Raw genomic sequence first — 17,998 nt, 5'->3', positions numbered from 1 at the left:
GTGTATGTGAGGGCTGTAGCTGTACTTTCCTGATTGCTATTGGTCTCTGTACCTGACTTCACACCACTACCACACTGTTTTGAGTACTGTAGCTTTTGTATTAAGTTTAAAAATCTGGACGTGTGAGACTCTGGCTTTGTTCTTTTTCAGGGTTATTTTGGCTATTTGGGATCACTTGAGGATGGATTTTTCTGTATCTGCAGAAGACATCATTGGGATTTTGATAGGGATTCTATTAAGTTCAACCATTTGTTAGTCCTTAAATATTTTATTCTATGTGATGTTGTTATAAATGAAGTTGTTTTCTTAATTTCCTTTTCTAATTGTTCATTGTTACTGGATGGAAATGCATCTTTGCATCCTGTAGCTTTTGCATGGCTTTTTATCCTGCTACTTTGCTGAATTCACTGGTTCTGATGGGCTTTGTGTGGAATTTATGGAGTCTTCTACACATAAGATCATATCATTTTCAAACAGAGATGACGTCACTTCTTGCCTCCCAGTGAAAAGAATTAATAACTGTTTCTTGTCTAATCCTGGTGTTGACTCTGATACTTCCTTAAACAAATCAGGCATTGTATTTTGTTCCCAGTCTTAGGAGAAAATCTCATATGACTTATTGTTTCAAAGTGGTTTCCTCCTACTCCTAGTTTGCTGAGTATTTTATGAGGAGAAGGTGTTAAATTTTGTCAAATGGTTTTCTGGCATTGATTAAAATTAAAATGTGCTATTTCCCTTCTTTCTGTTAATGTGGATCTTACATTGATCTGCTTGTCACATTGAACCATCCTTGTATTATTGCAGGAGTAAAACCCACTTGGTCATGGTAGCTAATCCTTTCAAAACACTGCTAACGTCAGTTTTGCTTTTAATTTTTTAAGGATATGTCTTTCAACATTCATAAGGAAACTTGGTTGGTCATTTCCTTTTTGATGGGTCTCTGGTTTTGATATCAGAATAATGCAGGTTTTATAGCAGGAGTTAGAGTGCTTTCCTCCCTCCCTGATTCTTCGGAACAGTTTTGGGGGTATTGGTACTGATTCATATTTGTATGCTGGAAAGAATTCACCATGAAAGCTATCAGGTATGAGGTTTTACTTTGGTAGAAGCTTTTGTATTATTATTTCCTTCTTTTTATTTGTTACACATCTATCCAGGTTTTATATTGTCTGCATTGTTTAGTTCTGATAGGGGATGTATTTCTAGAAAGTCATTTCATCAGAGTCAGCCCATTTGATAGTATAAAATTCTAATAGAACTCTCATAAAATCCCTCTTATTTCTGTGGAAATGGTAGGAATGTTTCTCCGTGTGTTTCTAGTTTTAGTAATTGGAATCAGCTCTCTTTTTCGTAGTCCTATCCAGGTGCATCATTTTTATTGATATTCTCAAAGAAGCAATGTTTTGTTTTGTTGGTGGTGTCATTATTAATTTTTTTATTCTCTATTAAGCTTATCTCACCAGGGATTTAGCTCAGTGGCACGTGCCTGCCTGGCAAGCGTAAGGTCATGAGTTCAATTTCCGGTACCAGAAAAAAAAGCTTATCTCTGCTTTACTCTCTTATTTACTTCCTTTCCTTGTATCTGTGGATTAAGTTTGTTCTTTCTCTAGTTCCTTAAGTTGTGAAGGTGGTGGTTAATTTGGTTACTCTTGGTATATTAATGTAACAGTGCATTTCCTCCCTACCACTGCTTCTACCTTATCCCACACATTTTGGGATGTTAGGGTTCCTCTTCATTCATATCTAAGTATTTCCAATTTTCCTTGTGATATCTTGTTCACAGTGATTGTTTAAGAGTGCAGTGTTTCACTTCCACTAATTTGTGATGCTCCAGTTTTCCGTCTGTCGTTGGTTTATGACTTCACTCTGTAGTGGTTGGAGAACACACTTTGGCTCCTGCCTTTTCAGATCTGCTGAGACTTAACCTTGACTTCTCATCTGATCTATCCTGGGGAATTTCCTACCTCGCCTTGGGTACAACTCCATTCTGCTGCTGTTGGGTGGCAGGGTCTGCTGTCTGTCAGATCTGCCAATGCACCATGTTAGTCAAGTTCTCCATTTCCTACCAATTTTCTCTCAGGTTGCTCAGCTTGTGACTGAGGTGGATGTGGAAGTCCCCAGCTGTTATGGTGGAACTGCCTGTTCCTTCAATTCAGTCCATTTTGCTTCATGTATAAATGTCTGTATTTGGTATGGATTCTTACTGCATGTAATGTCCTCTTTGTGGCTGTGACCCTTTTGGCTCAAACTCTGCTTTGATATTAGCCGCCTTCTCTGCTGTCTTCTGGTTGTCGTTTGCATGGAATGACCTTTGCATCTTTCCACTTGGAACCTATTAGTCCTCATATCTAAAGTAAGACTCTCAAAAGACAGCACGCAGTTATATGATGATGCATTGATTACCACTGCGCCAACCTCTGCCTTTTGCTTGGAGAGTTTAATCCATTCTCACATAAACATCTACAGTAATTATCCATGGGGTGGTACTAACTGCTGCTACTTGGCTTTTTTCCCCGTAGCCTTAGGGTATTTTTGTCCCTCATTTCCTGCATTACTGTCTTCTTTTGTGTTTAGCTGATTTTTTTGTACTGAAGTATTTAAATTGATTTCGTATTTCCTTTTGTGTATAACTTTTAGCTATTTTCTTTATGGTTGCCATGGGGACAACATCTCACATCCTTAGTTTAAAGTGCTCTAGTTTGACTTCGTAGAAGGATAACTTCAAGAATGCTCAAAAACTCTGCCCAACCCCCAGTTCTGTCCCACTCCTTTCAGATGTTGTCAGAAATTTCCATTTTTGTACGTTTTGTGTCCAAAAATATAACCTAACAAATGTTTAATGCCTAAGTCTCTTAAACTATGCTGAAGGCAAAATGTGGAATTACAAACCACTGTCTCGCACCTCCGCTTTGACGGTGCCAGGTTTGCTCTTACCTTTTACTAAGATCCTTATTTCTTTATGTGTGGCTCCAAGGTGCTTTGTCTAGTCCCTGCACTTCCGCCTGTAGGACGCCTTGAGTGTGGTGGGTCCTGAAGGGTAGGTCTCATGCTAATGAGCTTCCTATGAATGTCTTCATTTCTCCTTTCCTTTTGAAGGACACTTGTGCCAAATATGAAGTTTTTGACTAAAGAAGACTCTTGAAGGAAGTTGACTTTCTGAGCATGCAATTTCCCTTGTGCCTGTACAACGATTTTCTAATTCCTTCCTCCATAGCCCAGTCTTCAAGATTTGGCTCCCAAAGCAGCAAACAAGAAAAAGATGAAAGGGATAACAGAGGTGTCTACTCTTCAATTCCCCTGGAACTCAGCTCAATCCAAGGCAGAACTGCTTCAATGTGGGAATCTGCAATCAAATGCACCCAGGGCTCCGAGCAAATTCCTTTATTCATATTTAGAGAACAGAGTCTTTTTTATCAGAATTGGCGATGGGTAACTCTACTATGGAAAGAACTGAAATTAATCAAAGTTAACCACAATTTACCATCGAAAACTTTCCCCAGAAGTTGAAGGTCTTCCATAGACTCCAGCATTCCAAAATCATCATATTTATAGATTCCGCTCATACCGTTGTTGTGCAGATGGAGGGATGGATTTCTGCTGCTTCCCATTCCCATATCTTCCAAGAATCCTCTTGTCAACTTTTAAAAGCCAAGATGGTTCTGACTTCTCTTAAAGATGGGAAGATCTGACAATAGTAAGGCACATCACGGCAGGCAAACATCAAGAGAAGTGAGTAAGGCAGGTTACTGCGCACCACGAGCCCATTGCCCCACCATTTCACCTCACACGTGGCCCATTTCACTGATTTGCATACGTCCAGTCCTTATAAACCATCAACCAACAAGGCAGCATATCTCATGCTATGGTCATAGATTTCCCCAGAAAGCAGTGGATTAATATTTACTAAATAATCTATCATAGGGAGAATTCTAAGCTGGTTCTCGAGACTAAAGTTTTTAGGGAGCACACACCTCCTCCTGGGGGTCCAAATACTAAGCTAGGTGGCGCTGTGAAGGGATGCTGAAATGTAAGGTCAGTTGAAGGAAGATGGGGCCAACAGCCTAAGTGAGGCCACACTACCCAACAGAGCCCTTAAAAGAGACCGGGCTCCTACTGGTAGAAATGACTTGAAACGGAAAGGGCGGTAGGTGATGGAGATTCTCTGTTGCTGATTAAAGGTGGAGGGATCCATGTGGCAGGAAAGCTGGGTGGTAACTAGGAGCTCAAAGTGACTTTCTGGCTGGCAGCCATCCAGAACTAGAAATCTGAATCCTACACTCCAAGGAGCTGGACTCAGCAATACCTGAATCCTTCACGGTCTCTGGAGAGGAAGACTCTAAGGAGGAAACCCAATCCTCGGAGCCTGCGCATCCAAATGCAGGACTGGGAGCCAGTGGACAGGTGTGGCTGGGAGCCTCTGCTTATAACATATGCAACAACCGAAGGCTGAACAATGCCTCAGTGTCTATCAAAGATAAAAGGATTTGTGTTTCTTTCTCTCATTTCATCATTTCCTAAACCAAGAAACACCACTGTTTTTAAAAATCCAGTCTTGAAGACCCCAAATTACAGTGCAGATAGCCATAAGCAAGAACATACCACTCAATCAGTCCCCAAAATGGCCCAGAAATGCAGCTCAGAGGCAAACAAGAACCCCCTGATCACAAAAAATGTGACTGTCTTAAGCAGACAGAGGCAGGCTCTGGAGGAACCCATACTTTTCTGAGAAGCAGAACCAAAGAGGCCTGAGAAAATCAGCAAGCCAAGGCCACCGGTGCACATACCATAGCCCTCAAACCTGGGACCCCAGAGTGTGGCCACAGCTGCTGGACTCTCCTGCACACGGCCCACTGAACTGAGCCGGGAAGGTGCTACTGCCTGTGCCAACAAGGCCCTCAGGCTCTGTGGTCAAGGAGTGCCACGGTTCCCAGCAAGGCCTGGATGAGCTCCAGTGCTGACTGTAGCTCAGGCTCTGAAGGAGCCCATATCCCCAGGACAATGCCACGGGAGAGACCTCTGCCTCAGCCTTGAGAGAACGGCACTGGCATGGCCCTGGGCTGCACGCGCATGGGGCTGGGGCCTCCTGCTCTGTTTGCACAGGTCACCCAGGCAGAACAGACATCCAGCCTGATGTGAGTGCATCCTCACCCTCACCACACTCATCTTCTTGTGTAATGGAGTCTTTGATCCTTGGAGGTGCACGTTTTGATCAAAGTAATACACAAATAAAAGTAGACAGTCTGTCATTTTTTAAAGTGATTTTCTAGGCTTGTAATACAGACTGAAGGGTAACATTTGTACAAAACTGACTGATCACCTAGTGCAAGGTGGGACATAGCTGCAGGCCAGCCCACCACTCCCCCTGCCCCCGCAAACTGGTTCTGCACAATCACTGCACAGCCTCTTATATTTTAATTGCACAAATCCCCTCTGAAATGACTCTGCAGTCTCTCTGGAAAGGGCTGCTCAAACCGCAGCCCACATTCCGTCTGAGCTCTACTGGATCCTGCATTAGAGAGCTCACGGCTCCATTTGGGTGAGCAACATTTAAAAAAAAAGAAGAGAGGGCAATACTATGGCCTCGAATGTATGTGCTTTGAAGAATTTTTCACCCAGAAAGGCTGCTGGAGGGAGGATGACAGCTCCCACAACACGAGTCCGCTGCCTGTTTCCAGATGAGGACCCTGCTGCATGTTTCTACCAGCTGCTGATTGGTAGAGAGTTTTGAGCAGACCTGAAAGGCATCTCCCCCTCGGCCTAAGAAATATGTGCCGGGTTTTCCCAGGAAGTATATGTCATGCAGATGGGAAACAATCTTGAAAATATTGAAAATGGCTTCCAAACATCCGGAACCAATTCCAAAGGCTAAAGTCTTGGTCTGCGATAGAAAATCAGGAGGCACAAGGAACCGACCTGGGTGGTAGATTCGATGTAATACGTACTGATATTTATAGGAATGTAAAGAAACATCCTCAGCAGATGAGTGCTTCCTTTCATTTCTGACTACATGGGAGAAGGAAGGAAGGAAGGAAGAAGGAAGGAAGGAGAGAAGGAGACATGTCAGGGAAAGAGAGAAAGGAAGGGTGGCCAAGCCTCTTCCTGCTGTGAGGCACCGATGTGTCCCTGCGGGCTCTGACTTCAGCACTTTTCCCCTTTACCCTGTGTGTCTGTCCAGTAATCTGTTCATCCCAACATATTGTGAGCTGTATGTGAGCAGGGGACAGGTTTGTCTCATCACTGTCACTATCCTAGGGCGGGGGAGCTTGGCTCTCCCCAACAGCAGATCTTGGGCTAAGGATGTGTATACAAGGGGGTTGTCTGGGGTGACCCAAGGAGTAGGGAGGAGAGAAGGGATGGCAGTTGCAAGTGAGAGAGACAGGTGACAGCCTAGGTGGCTGAGGCAGCCCTCAGGGAACCAGGGAAGAGCATGCCTAGGGCAGAGCATCGCAGAGGCGGTCCTCATGCTGACCCTTCTCTGTCCTTAGAGCTGAGCTGCTTCCAGGGCCACGGCTCCCAGAACCTTCAACATGCGTGGACTGTGCCCCTCAGCAGGACCCTGTTGGCCACTGTAGGACAATGAGGATGTCAGGGTCCGGCCCCTGGGGACACCTGCCCAAAGGCTAAAGAAGCAACGGAGGGAGATTATTTATTTTGCCCTTAGTGCTCCAGTCTTGGTGTGCTTCCTTCACTCTCCCAACAGAGCCAAATAGCGTGAAGAGCGGAGCGCTCAGGCCCCTGTGCCCAGCTCAGTGGCTTTGCCCCCAGACGCCTGTGTGTCCCACATAGATCACAGTCCCAAGGTTTCACAGGGCCTTTCCCCCTCATGACAAGTTCCTCACCAAAGGAGCCCCCTGGTTTGTTCCCTGCCTTTGAACTCTCTCCAGAAGCTGCTGGCCATACATGGGCCCCCCGATCTGCTGCCTTTCATGACTTTCTAGGCCACGCCCATGCTGCCGGGTCCTGCTTGGTTTGGGTTTTTATTACCGTGCTGTGCTCGGCCCACTGGATGCTGCAGTCAAAACGCAGTGGCAAAGGGCTGAGTTCCCTGGTTGCGTCCCACCCGACCTCCTGGCCACACCGCAGGGCACGGCTCCTGGGTGTTTCTGTGGGAAACTCAAACTTCCTACAGCTCTGGCCCTGGATGTCAGAGTGACCAAGCCTCCTGGGCAGCCCTGAGTCCAGCAGTTTCCCATCCAAAGTGAAGGAGAGCTGCATTTTGAGCTCACTAGGCAGCTGTGAATCCTGAACAGGCTATGTTGCCTGCTCCCTCTCAGCTGATCACCTGCAGAGAAAGGCTCAGGGCTGGAGTTGACCCTACACTCTACCCTGAGTGCAGGGCAGGTCACACACACAGGAACACCAGCTCGCACCTCTCAGACTGATGTATCAGCTTCTAGGACAGAAAGCCACCCTTGCCATGTAACCAAAGCCTGCAAAGTCTATCAGTGTGCAACTCAGTGAGTAGGGGACCCCGGGGTGCAGGTACACAGCTTGGCAACTCCCATCCATCAGGAGGTGCTTACTAACAAACAGGGTGGAGTGAAATATTATTCAGCCATCAAAAAGAATCGTATGCCCTGTCATTTTCAGCACAGGGGAAGAAGTCATGTTAAAGGAAATGTCATCTTTTGAACATCCATAAAACTATCTGGAGTGATTACTGGAGACCAGGAAGGGGCAGGGATACAGTGGAACCCAAAGCCATTAGGCAGCAGGGCAATGCTCTGATGTGTTATTGCACCTCGGGGGCCAGAGGTCACAGTAAGCTGGTATATCCTCTGTGAATCATTAGAGGAAAGGAATTCAGAGGCTCCAACACAAGTCCCGACAAGCAGACAGAAATGTTCCTCACCTGCCTTCACAGCAGGTACTATGTCAGGGGGGACTGTTCCCAACAAATTTGTGCTATGATATATTAACTAAAAATACTTTTAATTTTTTTTTTAATTTTTAAGGAGATGGGAATATTAACCCCCCTGATATTATCATTGCATAGTTTACGTCCATCTGCACAGTGATCACACCATACCCAATCGAGCCATACAATTCAAATGATATTAATGTTTTAAATGATCTGGGCTGTCACTCAGTGGGAGAGCACTTGCCTAATTAGTATTGTGAGGCCTGGGGTTCAATTCCCATCACCAAAAACAAGGGAAATGAAGAGCAAGCAGGTGTTTTGGACATGGTAAGTGGAGGGATGGGGTTTTTTCTTCGAGCTCAGCTGAGAGGGGCTGCCTGGCTGTGGTCCCTCCTGGATGAGGGCCTGCACTCTCTTTGAAATCAGAGACCTAGTGGTTTGCTCTGCAGTTGAGGACCTGGTGTCTCTCCCCATCCCTGTCCTGCCTCGTGTATCCCAGCTCAGTCCCAACAGAGGCCTCTGCAGTCCTCAGACACGCACCACAGTGACGTCACCCTCACAGACCAAGCTCCCAGCACTGACGGCCCTGACAGCACAAACGTGTACCCTATCTCGGTTGTGTCCCCTCCCTGCCTCATGGCCCTGCGCCTCCCATTATTCTGCTTACCTTCCAACCCCCCGTCTTGGGTCAGTCGCTGGGGAGCCGTACCCAGCCATCCTCCTTCCCCGTGCGTGGGCTGCCAATCAGAGAAGCCTGGTAGTAAATAAATACTCACAGGACCAAGACAGTCAGGAACCAAGAATTTCAAAAGTGCATGTTGTAAAAGAATGCACTGAATGCTCTTCCTCAGGAGCCGTCACCTAGACAAGCAGGTGGGAAAACATCACTTTCTCAAAGGCAGCAGCCGCCAAGTGCTTTTCTGGGAAGAGCAGACCAGTGAGCTCAGAAGGTCCCCTCAGGCTCTGGAAGTCCAGCTGGGTTCTGAGAGCTGAGCCTCAGGGTCCACACACCTCCTGTGCTCCACACCCTGGAGCACATGCCCTGTGACACGGAGTGTAACAATGGGGACAGCGTCACCGCACCCCGACCCTGGATTCTCCTCCTTCTAGGTCAGCTCCCACCTCTCTTGCTTCTTCATAGATGCCATTGCGTTGGTGAGTGACCCTGGGGGCCCTGGGACAGGAGGACAGGGCCAGAGAAGAGGGCCCTGGCTTGCAAGGCAGGGCAAAGGTAGCATGAGAAGCCCCTTCATTCTCTGAGACTGGAGACCTCATAGACATCTCGGACCTCTGCTCCTTAGCAGCTTTCATGTTGGGGTCAGAGATGTGGGCGTGGGTGACAAGAAGAGAAAGCCCCACGGGGAGCCAGTGCCCGGGTTGGTAGAGGGTCCTCCCCACTCTGCCACTTTGGGCGGAAGCGCTTGATCCTCCGTGGGCCAGCATGCTCCAGCTGTGCGAAGCCTCGCGATCATCTGGTCCCAGTCATTTTGCGTTTTATTGTTTCCTTATGATGATTATTCTATTCGTTGTACTTGAAAATATTAATGTTTTCTATTTTGTATGTGTATTTTAATTCTTGGCTTTCATCTCTATATTTGGGTTTGTTTTAAAAGTGCAGTTTTAAAAATTAAATCAACCAAAAATTTGCCAGACCTTTTAAATGTGGTCCCCACTACATTTTTGAAGTTGTGACTCCGAGGCTGAGAAATTTTTCCTGGGAAGGAGAGTTCATCTTGAAAGGGAACAAGGTGAGGCTCCATATGGCTGTGCCCAGGCAGGGGGCCGATGGGAGAGCCCAGCTTCACAGGGACCCCACCTCCTCTCCCCCGCTCCCAGCGAGCTGCTCCCCATTAACCTCTGACGTGTGGGAGGCTCCCTGTCCTGCTCAGCGATCACTGCACCAGGCAGGGACGGGAGCCCTGGCATGATCAAGATTTGTCTGGAAGCAACAAGAGGGCTGAGAGAAGGTAGACAAGTTGGTTAGGTCACACAGCAGAAAAAAGAAACAGGACGAGGCACAAAACCAGGTCTTACATCCAGCCAGAGCTACTAACTCAGCTTTTTGGGACCTCTCCAATATCACCTTTTTATGTGATTATTCTTAATTTTTAGCTCTCCATGTTTATAACCCTGCCAACATTTGGCTACAGTACACCACTCTCTTGCTTGTTTCAGTGTCAGGGCTGACTTTGGAAGCATATGAAACCGAATCAGTCCCAGGGAATTTATCCTGCTGCTCCGGAATGTGTTCTGTTCCATTTTCTCATTTCGCACTACTCAAACCCCTCCAGAAATAAAGACTGGACTTGCCTTCCAGTTGGCAGCCCCGCTCCTGGTTTGGCTCTATTACCCTGAGTGGAATGGAGAATATTCAAGCTGCAAACGGACGCCAGAGTGAGCAGAACAGTTCAAGTCCTCTGTCTGCTGCAGACCCCCATCCTGGGCTCGGGGTCCCAGCCCAGGCTGACCAGAGCTTAGTGACTCCGGGCCTCTGTGTCCTCAGTTGGGAAATGGGATCCATAATTCAGGTTCTGTGCTTCTCAGGAGACTTGATTTTTTTTTTCAAATCAAGAATATCCAAGAATGTCCTCCGCAGACTGGAGAAGGGCTTCTCTCACTTCCCCGAGGGGCCTGGCTGCCCAGGAGTCAGGAGGGTCAGCTCAGTGCCAGGAAGAGGCCTCTTGAGAGGATACTTTCTCCACAGGAGCCTCCTCGCTTAGTGGGAAATGTGATTTGACATCAGATTTCTGCGGCCTCGGACTCTGCTCCTAGGGGCACCGTGAGGAAGGCTGTGGCAGAGTGTTGCTGGCCCACCGTGTGACCTAGGCACCCCCAATGTGGACACGCAGCCCGTTCTCACTGAGAAGTTTGTGGGACCCTCTGCCTTGGTACTTCCTCTGGCCACTGGAGTTCTAGAGTGCATGGGGCATTCCAGGGACTGAAGGACCACAGTTGTCAGGACTGGAGGATCACGACCCCATCTGCCCTGCCTCTGCTGGGGCCGGGAGTGCTCTCTACAACCCAGGACCTTTCACAGCCCCACCCCACCCAGTGCATGGTGGGACTGCATTCTGAATAAACCACTTGCACTTGGGTCAAATTTGCTTTAGGAGATGCTAGACTAAACAGGGGCTCTTGTGAGACACTGGGGGGACATTAAAGACGGAGAAGAGAGAGAGAGTTTAAGCAAGCAGGGTAAGGGTGCAGACAGATTTGGCAAAGTAAGAGTGTAAGGGTGCAACCAGGATCCGCGGGTTCACTGAGGCAGGACATGGCCACTCACAATCTGGCAGAGGTGGCAGCAGAGATGGGACTCTAATCAGGACAACTTCCGGTGTTGTCCAAGACTGACTGAATTGGGAAAGTCTCGAAAAATCTAGTAGAAGCCTAATAAAGCCCAGTGTATGACAGCAAGGCCTGGTTGAAGGGACTTCCAGGGAGCACAGTGTGGGCAAAGGAGAGTGGCTTCCTGGCGGGAACACCCAGCTAGCACATCTCACCCAGCATCAAGCTCAGCTCCAGCAGGAAGCAAGTGTGTTGGTGACCTGTGCCCGGATACCATATCACAAGAATAGGACCCTAGGTACTGATTGTCTCCCAATAACCCACAGCCTGTTCCAACCGTCGAGTGACCATCAGGCTAATGGAACTGAAGGGAAGAGTACCAAACCCCTGCTCCACAAGCCTCAACATCAGCTAGTCACTACAAATAACCACAAGAAGGAACATCTGAGAAACAGTAGCTTCTCAGAGCTACTGAAGGAGACAGGAGAGGTAAATGCAGGGCTGTGTCCCACATGGAACCCTGGGACAGCAAGGACAGCAGGGGAAACCAACACAACTCAAACAGAAACTATAGTTCTAATTACAGACTCTATGCATGTAGATACTTTCATTGCAGAGTTTAGCTAATAATAAGGAAACAATGTTGGTGCATGGGGTCCCAGAAATACCTCTTACCAAGGTTGGAAGATACATTAGGGCAAATTGGGTGCACAGTACAGAGGAACTCTCTCCAAAACTTGACTTTTTCTACAAATTTACAACTAGTCTAAAATTAAAATTATAAAAGAAAAACTAGGTCAAAAGACATTTAAACCTAAAGAGCTAAAAACAGTCCTGGAACAAAGTGAAGCTTATCTCAGAAGGAGTTTTATTTATTTCCAAACCTGGAAAAGGCAGACAGCGTATCAAAAACTGTGGTTTACCTCATTTTCTGGGTTGACCCTTTCCCTCAGTAGTTCTGGCAAGGCCGCCAGTCCCTGCGTGAACCCTTTCTGGACAATTTCACCATCACCAGCCCCTCTGCTTCGTGGCGCCTTCAGCACTGGCCGTGGAGGGAGTACATACACCCTGGAAGTTGGTAACCGCTATAAATGAGGACTCTTCCCCCAGAAGGCTGGTTTACCAACAACCACTGCTTTGTCTCCCTCTGAGTTAGCATTTAATGTGTTCTCCTCGCTTTGTACACTGACAGTCCATGTCTCTGCTTCTAGAAGAGGCAACATGAGGTCTTCCATCTCACTGTGAACATCTGTTGTGCTGCCAAAGCTACAGGGGCCACAGGCCCCGCTCAGGCCACAAAGCAAAGAAGCTGCTGGGTAGGATTCATTCTTGAAAGATCATGGAGCTGAAGGACTTCATCTTATAAGCCCCAAGTGCATACTGAACAACCCCAAATCCCACTGGGTGGTTGTGAGATAAGGGGCAGGTCTTATTCCAGGGTACTCCCTGATGGCCCGGGGGACCTTCAGAGACAGTGCCACCATCAAGTAAGTTTGAAAACACAAATCCAACCATGGGAAACACATTTCTCTGGGTAAGCAGGCTCAGTCTTCAGCATGCCTGGCACATTGAGATGCCCAAGATAGGAGAGTGGGTGGCAGCTCCAGACCCCGTATTGCTGTAATGAACTACCCAACGCTGGGTCCTAATACGGAAGAGAGGTTTGTGCAGCTCACCGTTCTGGAAGCTTAAGCCCAAACAACTCAGTGCCAAGGTCACACTGCAGATAGGAAGCCAAGAGTGAGAAGGAGGGGTGAGTCCTGCAACCTCCCACTAAACCCCACCTTGTAAGGGTCCCACTGTGTCCCACATCCCCACCCCAGGGACCAAGATCCAACATCTGCTCCCAGGGCTCAGATCCACTCCCAAACCATCACAGTGGGCCAGACCTCAAGAGTGGGCACACAGAGCAATTTGCTATGGGCCACCAGGGCAAAGACAATCCTCAAGCCAGCCCAGAGGCTCAGGGCTGTCCCTGCCTTGTTCATCCTTGTTCTAAGCCTGGGGTCAAAGGCAAGAGCGGGAGGAAAGTTTGCAGCACAGCCTAGCTTTTCTGGCATTTGGGCCACTGGCCAATTTTCAGAGTTCCCCAGTATCCAGAATCCACACAGGAAGTAGGCTGCCCTTATCAGTGCCAGTGGCAAATACTGATGCTGCTCTTGTCTGTCACACTGCCTTGCTTACCTTCCTGGTCTGCAGCCTGTGAAGTTCAGGCAGGTGTGAGTCAGAGCAGTGCTGGGAGCAGCTCTCCCTCCTGCTCCAGCCGCCTCCCTGTTTGAATTTTAGACCTTCAAAACTGCCTTCGAGATAGTTTGTCTTGGACAAAGTGATAACAATGGTTCATATTGTGTGTAATTCTTTTACTGGTACATTTTAGATATGCATAATGATAACATTCATCATAGGGAATTTGTACCTGTATGTATCTTTATTTTCATATGTGATGCTATGTTTTATGATATATCTTTATTTTTATATCTGATATTATCTTTTGATAATTATCTTCACAATTCATATCATTTTATCATCAAAAAGTCTTGGTGGGGGGCTGGGGATTTAGCTCAGCGGCACAGCGCCTGCCTGGCAAGCACAAGGTCATGAGTTCAATTTCTGGTACCGGAAAAAAACAAACAAACAAACAAAAAAGTCTTGGGATGGAGCTAAATGGTAAAGTGTTTTATCCCCAGTGCCCATACCAAAAAAAACGAAAGAAAGAAAGAAAGAAAGAGAGAGAGAGAGAGAGAGTGCCTCATAGTTTGTCAGGCACAGGGGTCTCTCATGGATGGCTCTGTACCTCAACCATATGTAGAAAAGAACTGGAGGTCTTTGAAGCAGGGCATTTGAGTCAGAGACCTACCTGGGGTGGCCTGGGCACCGGCAGTTGAACATCCCCTGCTGATTCTCACATGCAGTTCTGACTTCCAAACCCAGCTAATTTTCCAAAAAGCATCCTCAGCATATTTACATCCATACTTATTTTTCCCGTATACCTCTCAGGTTTTACATATTCCAACCCTCATTTTTAAAATGTAATATTATTATCTGAAGTTCTTCCCTTGGCCACACATTGTCCCATATATAATCTTCCAGAGGCAAATGCTGAGGACCTCCTGGGCCACTCAACAGTGGTACAAACATCCTCCTGCATAGAGATCTGGCTGGTGATGCCGCCCTCAGGGACAGAAGCCATGCACACTCTATAGACCCAAGGATCCAACTTCTAGAATCTGTTCTGCAGAAATGTCCCTTCTCGGGGCTGGGGATTTAGCTCAGTGGCAAAGCGCCTGCCTGGCAAGCGCAAGGTTGTGAGTTCGGTTCCCAGTACCAGAGAAAAACCAAAAAAAAGAAATGTCTCTTCTCATGCAGAAAGATAAGTGGACAAGGATGTTCACTGGACAACTGTTTCTAAAAGAACAATGAGAAACAATGCAAAACCTCACAATGCAGAATGTCTCACTATGGCACCGGCATTCTGCACACTAGTACACTACCACTGACAGCAGTGGAGGATGTTTTTATAGAGAGAGAAAAATACTGTGGGTATATTGAGGGAGAGGAAAAGTGCTGGAAAATATTACAAGATGATCCTACATTTGGTTAAAATAAGTCTATCTCTGTTTTATAACTGGATTTCTACCCAAAATAAACTTGAAAATATATGCTCTAAGCAGTTGTTAGCTCTAAGAATTAAACATTGAAGAGATCTGAAGATATGGAAAAATTTTAGTTTTTCTCTATTATTTGAACTTTTGCGAAACAAAAGTAGTTTTTAAGACTTTATTTTTACTTCATCATAAAATGACAGGTGCTGAATGGACAGAGATGATTTCTATGTGAAATATCAGGACCGCCTTCAAAGAGGAGGTGACAGACCCTCTGGCCCTAAGTGTGGTTTTGAGTTGGAAACCATCTCAGGAAAGGGAGCAGCCACACGGCAGAAGCAATGTGACTAGCAGGGCTTACACCAAAAGCAATGTGACTAGCAGGGCTTACAGGATGAGCCCCGACCTAGGGGGGATGGCCAGGCCCTGTGAGGATGAGGCTGAGGAAGGCCTGGACAGGTAACCTTTGAAGAGCAGCTGGTAAAGTCAGACTGTGGGGCCTCTGTCACAGGGAGGGACATCATTGGTAGCATTCGTGCCTCCATGGTGCCTCCTGAGCTCAGGAGGGGGTCTACCATCGGACCTGGGACTGCAGGTGCTTCCTTGAAGGAGTGGAGGGGACTCAGGGCCAGTGAACTTCAGAGGTGGCAGGGAGCCAGGCATCACAGTGCACAGGTCCCAGGTCACCCAGGGGCAGCTGAGCAGAGAGCAGACAGCAAGTGACGTTGGGCTGCGTTTCTGAAACATGCAAGCATTAAACCTTCCCTTCCCTTTTAAACTTTCTCTTCCTAGAGGTTAGCCAAAGTTAACTATCTGGCTTGCTCCACTGGTGTGTCTGAGAGCACAGAGAACATGAAGGCCACAGGGTGATGGCTTGTGTGACTCTGAGGGGTCCACTGTGGCCGCTTGGGGTGAAGAGAGAGGCGGAGAGAAACAGAGGGACCGAGCCCACTTTCCTCTCTTAGCCCTGTCTGTGAGGACATTCTGCGAGCTGCATGTAGATCCGGGAATCCTGTGTAGGCAGAAGATGTGAGCAGTGTGGCCTGCCAGGTGTCAGCAGGGCACAGGAGTGGGATTTGTGACCTTAGCTGTTTAAAAATGAGAGTCATCCTGACTGTTGGCACGGCATCTCACATACTCTGTTCTCGGTCTACAAAGAATGGATGACACATACTGAGAGGTGGGAACCAGAGCTGACCATACTCTTGGAAGGAATCTCCTGTTCCTTGGGAGGCATCACTGGAATCACCTTTGCGCGCTGGTCCCTGAGATCACCTGAAGGAGATGGAAACCATAGCTCTGGTCCCAACACAGGTGCAAGTCACGTCATACAAGGAGGGAGCAGAAAGGAATGCACATACAACTAGCTGCATTTTCAAAAAGAAGGAGAAGGGAAGGGAAGGGAAGGGAAGGAGGAAGACAGGGAGCAGGGAGAGAAGAAAGAAGGTACCAGTACAACAATCTTCCCGGGGACCTTCCAGGACCTGCCTGCCCTAGCAAGCCGCCACCCCTGCCCTCAGCCCCAAGAGTCCCTACAGAGGGCCGGACACACCAGGTCCAGGCTGCTCCCAGGCCACAATGCCCTGGCATAGAGTCCTTCATGCTGCTCCCCTCTCCTGATTCCCCACAGGAGAAATAGGGGCGATCTTACACATTTGGCCTCGGTAAATGCGTATTCAGAGCCAAGTGCGTTGCTAGGAACTAAAGACACAGAGATGGGCAAGCGCGTTTCCTGGAAGTCTTCAAAAAGCTTTGGGGACAAACACACAGACCAGTAATAGCACTGATAATAATTTGCACTCAGTGTCTCAAGGTCAGGAGGCAGTCAGTGCACCCTGCAACCCTGGCCTGAGGCTTCCTGGATGAGGGAGCTGAAGCAGGGTGAGGCGGATGGAGTAGAAGGGGCGCTGCTCAGGAAGGCAGGACACAGAGCACTTGTCCTCACCTGATGACAGCACAGGGCAGGGAGACTCAGCATGCAGAACCCAGCTGAGCAACCTGGACTGCAGGCTTCCTGTGAAGATTTAGGGGAGGGAACGGCTGCGGTCAGGGCTGTTTGTCCATCTTGAAGAAGGGGCAGAAAGTCCCACAGTGATCCCCTCTCCCACTACCCTGTGGGCATGTCCGTCCTCATTCCCGACATCCCAAGGTCTGAGATGAAGGTGAACGTGTGCCCTGGAGTTTCCCTGCTATCCCTGGCTTGAAAACTCAGGTGAAAGTGGAAACCAGCATGGACACAGCGCTGTGTCCCCAGAGCAAAGACACACGGGCAGGTCTCCTCCCCAGGCTGGCTTCCACCTTGCCTAGAGGGCTGACGCCCAGGGAGAATTGCGGCACAGCCGTCTGACTGGCTTGCTGCTCCTCTGCACGTTTCTCCTGACAGCCAGCTGTCATCTAAATTCCTTAGAAAAGAAAATAGAATTCTCACATATCTGTCAGCACAGCTACAGTGAGAAATGGAAGGTGGGGCTTTCTTGAAGGAACGGTGATGAGATGGACGGCGCACTGGGTAAACTGCCAGATGCGGGGGTGAGGGAGTTGAGTTCACTCACAGGGAGGCAGAAGGAATCGCCGCCTTCCAATCCTCTATAGCCCACTGCGATCTGGGGCGCAGTGCCTGCCGTGGGAACCTGTCCCAGTAGCCTGAGTCTTAGAGGCAGTGCATGTGAGCCTGAGCAAACACAGACAATGGCATTCCCGGGCTGGAGGCCTTTCATCTGTGCAGGAGTGACAGGGATGCAGGCAGCCTCCTGCAGAGAGCCAAGGCACAATACCAAGCAGAGCATCTGGGTTGTTTGTAGAACTCGCCCAGGAAACTGATACCCTCCAAAGTGAAGTCCTTCCAGCGTACCTCAGAAGGGCAGGAGAAGGATTAGGCTGGTGTCCCGGGCCCCACCATTGTCTGTGCAAGCTGCCGTGGAATGGTGTAACCTGACCCAAAGAGATAACCATGGCTGTGCCTTCACATTAAACACTGGCAATTCCCATGAAGCCCCAGCTCGTTTCCCGAGGCCTTGGTTTTCATTAACGCATGAGGAGCAGAACCTGAGACACCTCTGACCAAGAGGCCGGGTCACCTAGGACAAAGCCCAGTGCCGTCCTGGCCCAACCATCATCCTGTCCTCCTGTCCTATCCTTGACCAGGTCCCTCAGGGGGCAAACACGGTGAGAACACAGGTTCAAACGACAGGCACACCATCAGAAATTTCTTTCAATTGTAAATTTGTTTTTTTGGTTTTTTTTTTTTTTT

The 17,998-nt window shown here is 48.1% G+C and overlaps 1 long non-coding RNA gene across 1 annotated transcript in view; it reads right to left on the bottom strand.

Moving 5' to 3' along the window:
* Window positions 1-15,031: 15,031 nt before the first annotated feature.
* Window positions 15,032-17,998, bottom strand: part of LOC106148065 — a 4,446-nt gene continuing 1,479 nt past the window's right edge. Inside the window, exons 3-4 of the long non-coding RNA XR_001233198.1 lie at window positions 16,694-16,762; window positions 15,032-16,023 (exon numbers count right to left, since the gene is read on the bottom strand). This is a non-coding gene — a long non-coding RNA (uncharacterized LOC106148065). The remainder of the gene's footprint in view (window positions 16,024-16,693; window positions 16,763-17,998) is intronic.

This window comes from Chinchilla lanigera, unplaced genomic scaffold (genome assembly GCF_000276665.1).
Source record: "Chinchilla lanigera isolate Chin_1 unplaced genomic scaffold, ChiLan1.0 scaffold00014, whole genome shotgun sequence".
In the NCBI taxonomy this organism is placed as follows: domain Eukaryota; kingdom Metazoa; phylum Chordata; class Mammalia; order Rodentia; family Chinchillidae; genus Chinchilla; species Chinchilla lanigera.
Note: the sequence above shows the minus strand (reverse complement) of the source record. Positions and strands in the feature narration are given on the sequence as shown.